Below are 5,830 nucleotides of genomic sequence, written 5' to 3'. Positions count from 1 at the left end.
TGAAACTCATATCAAACATAATCATATTAGATTCAATTCAATTTTGATAATTACATTTCTTAAACTGAATATTAATTACAAAAATATACAAAAATGAAACTAATATTCTATTACTATTTTGTCAACAATATGATATTGGCATGTTTGAAATTCGGGTGGTGATCCACAACGACAAAACTAATACATACTTGTAAGCTATATAAATCTTGGTCACTAATTTCCTAATTAACGAGTAACGTTATTTGGCAGGTGGTCTAAGCACTAGATTACGAGTACTACTTATTACCCTTTGCACAATCGGAGGAATCACCATCTTCACTACTTGTGTTGTTATCCGTATATACAATTCTGAGAGGTTCGTCACTCAGAGAAGACAAAATACAGCTTTCGCAGCCAGAACAGTAAATCAACAACCAAGAGAGGTTGTGGTCACTACAGGTCTTGACCAGTCTACAATAGAATCATACAAGAAAGTGGAGTTGGGAGAAAGTAGAAGGCTTCCGGGTACTAATGGTATTATCTGCCCCATTTGTTTTTCAGAATATGCTAGCAAAGAGACCGTACGGTTCATACCACAATGTGACCACTGTTTCCACGTCGGATGTATCGATCCGTGGCTCAAGATTCATGGTTCTTGCCCTGTTTGTCGGCGGAACTCACGCTCGTAAAAGTAGTTTTTTTCGTTGTCAATATCTCAACATTGTAATGAATTTCACTAATTATTTGTTTGTTGATAAATACGTACGTGTTTATATGGGCTGAAGACGTATGTCCTGGATTTATACTACTAATGAAGTTTGTTTATAGTTAAATCTAGTACGCGATTTCAAAGAGATCACACTCTGCATATCTGAACATTGTGTATGATTTATCCTATAGTTATATCAATGATGTAGCTTTTGTTTGTTGATAAATATCTTATTATATAAAGTTTGATATCAAAGTTACCCATTAATAAAATTATAACACGTTTCAAATATATTGATTAGATGTTGATACGTGTCAAGTTTTTTTGTAAACGTAGTAGGAAAGCTAATTATATTCACAGAATTTTCCATGTTTATATTTTGAAAATATTATTTTCTAAATAAAAAAAGAAAATAACAAAATCAATATATTTTTCATTTTATGCTAATTATATTATACATGTGTTATCAATAAATTATGACATGTATAACCAAAAACTTAATTTATTAAGCATGTATATTAATCAATAAATAATGAATAACAAAGTTAAAAAGAATAACATAAGTTATTTAACATAATTTTAGTCGGATATAAATTGTATTTATCGTTGTGATATAAATTTTTATTGTAAGTAAGTACACAAAATCTAGAAAGAATAATGAACTTAAAAAGAAATAAATTTCAATACATGATGTGTATTAGTATAGCTTTACATATTTTATTTTAAAGATTTTAATGCATGTAATAATATGAGAAACCTGGAAAAAAAAAAGAGTTTTTAGGAATGAATTTTTGGTTAATTGATGAAAATTGAAAAAAGTATTACTTATGAAATTATGACATATAGAAAAATAATATTTTGAATATTTTTGGATTTCCCAAAATTTTGTGGATGTTAAATGATTTTTTTCTTGATTATTTTTATTATTAAATTTAAAATACTAACCAATACACATATTCTCTCATATGATGCTCATATTTTTTTTTTTTTTTAACTCTAATCCGTGAAGAAGTGAATTATGGTTTTACGATGAAATAGCTAGTTAAATGTGATTATTAAAATGAATGTGGAACGATGAAATTTATTTTAGATTAAAATAATTTAAAATATTAGTATGCATCATTTTTAAAAAACCATTTAAGAATATTAATAATATTTTTTATGTTTGATTTTATAATTTCAACACATATATTTTTGTAATGCATATGTTAAAACATAAGATAATTAGGAATAAATTATAATTTATAGGAATGAATCTTCAGTTATTTGATGAAAATATCTATATCTTTATGCATGTTTTTATTTTATAAATTTCACTCATTTTAAATTGATTATGACATGAGGTAAAATTAGTACTTATGAGATAACAACATAACAAATATATCTTAAATAATGTTGATTCAGTTTTTTTCGAATTATATTTTGTTAATCTTTAAGGGGGTCCCCTTTTTTTTTTATATTCCACATATTCCAAGGAGTTCGCCCTAACTCTCTCAGGCACGACAATCGAGGCGCCGCTATACTCACCTTACTCCGACGCCGGTATAGCTCCGGCTCGCTGGCGTCGGGATCTCTCAAGCTCCCTGCTCCTCTACTACCTCTCTGTACTCTTCTCGTATGTGCTTTTGGCTCTTTTCACTGGAGGTCTCTGGAGAGTCCAGATCTCACCTCCGTTTTCGCATCAGTCTCAATCAGTTCCCATCGTCCCTCCGTTTCCATCCTCCTCTTTCAGTGCGGCTGCTCATCTGAGTATCCAGCTGACTGATTTCATTCCTCAACCCCCCGATTGCCCTGATTTCCTTGGTGCTTACCTCTCGATCGGGTTTTGTCCACAATCAACTTTAACATCTCACCTATCCTCGGACTTATATCCTCCCTCCAAGTGTTCGACTTGGCGGGAGCGGGACAGGAGCTCTGTGTTGACACCAGAGCCTTTGAAGATCTTGACAATGAACACCATAACCCCGGCTTGCTCTGTTCCAACCCCGTTACCTCTTTGGTCCAGGTTTGCTCCCCAATCTTATTTTGGAACCCTGGTAGATAGTCCTTTCTCATTAGACTATGAATCATCCCTCCACTGGAACCTTCCCTGATCCGTCTATAATCGTATTACTTCAAGGTCAAATTGTTTAGACTCGATGTTAACTGCTTGGTCAAGACGAGGCTCCCTCGATAGCAGAACATTGGCTTCTTATAATTTACTTGAAACCCTTTTGTGTCCAGTCCAGTGTGAATCCAGGTTTGATATTAACTCCACTCTCTCCCTCTCCATTCAACGCTTGATGTGCTCAATGGTATCACTAGTTCAAAGTCTACTTCTGATCCTTAAGCCATCATCTTTGGTAGATTGGTATGATAGTTATTTGGAAACCGCTTTATATGGATCTCCCAGGGATTATCTCTTCGAGGGAGACTGCTTGGTGAAACTTGGCATTATGATCCCACCGTTAAGATGTTGGGGTTACCTTGCTTTCACCAGCTTCCCTTATCCACCCCACCCGACATCTGATCCCAATCAAGAACTATTTGGCATCCCTATGGTCGCATCAGTTATCTCTGCTTGGTCAAGACGAGTTTATCTCGGTAGCAGAACATCGATGTCTCCAAAGCTGCTTCTTAGACTAATATGTCGAGGTCAGTCTTTTAACCCTGTCCGGACGCTTGCTTTATTTAGATATAATTATGAATCCGTTCCGACAGCTTGCCTGCATTCCACCCTTGAACCTTTTGACCCCATGGCCCTGCTACCGCCTTTCCCGGTTGCATCTTCTTCAATCACCATGACCACTCGACAACCATCTCACCCCTCAGCCTCCTCCATGGAGCACACTTTTAAAAGCTCCTATGCGTCTATCATAAGAGCGAAGTTTAACCAGCTATTGGTTAGGGATTTCCTGAAGTTTGCCTTCAATCTTGAACCTGCAAGACTCCAAAAGATCTTTCACCCTTTGGAAACTCCCCAAGGTTGTGCATCTTGTTGGAAGACTCGTGTAGTGTCTATCTTTACTTTTCTTGTAACCTTTTGATTCTAAGTTGTAAGAAGATCCCTCCTTTGAGGATTTAAGTTTAATGAAAGTTTGTTTTGTCAAAAAAAAAATATATTTTGTTAATCTTTCAATTCTTACAAAGATACTAGATATTTGCCCGCGGTACACCGCGGAACTATATTTTTTTAAACAAGAAGATAAATTGTAATTTGTACAATAGATTAACTATATATGTAAGTTATTAATATTTTTAAATGTACTACCCTTATACAGTATAGTCCAGAAATATATAGATAACTGTGTTTTATGTTTACTTTTTTATAATATATGAATTATATCAAACCTTTGATTTTAAATGTATACAGTGCAGAAATATAATGTTTTGTCATTATTTAGTTTAAAATATAAAAGTTATTGAATTTAAAATATTGAATATAATAAATATAGAAATTGTCTTAAATTCGTTAGAGTAATAGTTTTTTTATATTACATTTAAATCGGATGAATACATTTACTCCTTTAAATGTTAGTTTGTGATTTGCAGATATCTTTATTGTTAGCATTAAATATTAGTTTTGTCAAATTAGTTTGTTTCTATAAATTGTTTAGTTAGAAGAAAGATCAACAATTATTAAGTAGATACTAGATTAGGACCCGCGGTACACCGCTGATACTAAGATTTTTGTGTCTCCTAGCAGGTTCAATTAACCTTACGTAGTTGTAGTACTTAAGGTGTTAATCCAGTTGGGAAAGTTTACTATCACTCAAAATGCAATCAAGATGTCACAAGTTAAGCCAATTCAAAGAGTGTTTTTATCTAACAGTCCTAGAATAATCAAAATGCAAAACGGAAGTGAGTCACAGAACTAGAAACAAGAATGCATGACAAGAAGCGAAAGTGAATAAAGACGCAAACGATTCTAAGCATGAACAAACGAAACAGTTCCAGGAATGTAATAAAAATCAGAAAGAAAGAAGTCCTGAGAATGGGGTAATTGATGTCGGTAGAGTATCCTAGTCTAAAGAGTGTTTAACATACCACAAGCAAGGTATCCCTAAACAATGAACATCACAACTTAGCTAATCCAATCTCTTGGCAAAAGCTACTCAGACTCAACCACTTCCATACCTAGCTCTCGCTAGAGAAACGTGGTCGAGCAGGCATGACAGACAAGTTCATTCGTGTCAACAAACATCCTAGACAACTAATCTCTTAGGCTAGGAACGTAAGTCTCTGGCACTAGTTGGTCAGACATTTCATCAAACACCTTTTGGGTGCGGAAATGTCTCGAACCTAGTTCCAATTGATCAGAGAGAAACTAGTAATTCTAACTCTAGTCCAGAAGGGAATCATACAATCAAAGCTTAAACACTCTACATCCTAAGATCCTCCACCTAATCTATCCCATCCTCAAGAACTAACACACTACTCAGATCCGAAAATCATAGTCAAGGATGCAAAAACAGAAATCATTGAAACAAGCATTATTAGGTAGATAAAAATAAGATGAACAACTTTGTAGAAGGAATCAAATGCAAAATCTCAATAATCTCAAAGATATCGGAATACAAGTCTGAGAACGTTTTTTTTGGATGCTAGGTTAAAACCTTCTGGGAACGAAAATGAGATAAAAAGATAAGATGTCTCCGCAAAGACTTAACAAAATGTATATATAGTAGTCCAACATGGAAAGCCCTAAAACTTAAAACGACAAGGTAAAGCGTCGGTTCGGTAATCTCCTGAAGCGTGTGAAACCAAACGTCCTTCTTCCCGACATGTGCGATCGAGTCCGTGTGCGTCGAATGGAATCCAATGTCATCATAGCTCGGATGGAAGGCTGAGGAGCATGGCTTGGACGGATAGCTCGGATGAAACGGAGATGGTGACAATGGCTCGGACGAGACGGAGATGGTGACAATGGCTTGGACGAAACAGAGATGGTGACAATGGNTAAAAATCAGAAAGAAAGAAGTCCTGAGAATGGGGTAATTGATGTCGGTAGAGTATCCTAGTCTAAAGAGTGTTTAACATACCACAAGCAAGGTATCCCTAAACAATGAACATCACAACTTAGCTAATCCAATCTCTTGGCAAAAGCTACTCAGACTCAACCACTTCCATACCTAGCTCTCGCTAGAGAAACGTGGTCGAGCA

The 5,830-nt window shown here is 35.0% G+C and overlaps 1 pseudogene; it reads left to right on the top strand.

Moving 5' to 3' along the window:
* The window catches only part of LOC104759465, a 35,652-nt pseudogene continuing 30,095 nt past the window's right edge, over positions 274-5,830 (top strand).

The sequence above is a fragment of the Camelina sativa genome, chromosome 17 (assembly GCF_000633955.1).
Source record: "Camelina sativa cultivar DH55 chromosome 17, Cs, whole genome shotgun sequence".
Taxonomy (NCBI): Eukaryota; Viridiplantae; Streptophyta; class Magnoliopsida; order Brassicales; family Brassicaceae; genus Camelina; species Camelina sativa.
This window is presented reverse-complemented; position numbering and strand designations above follow the sequence as displayed.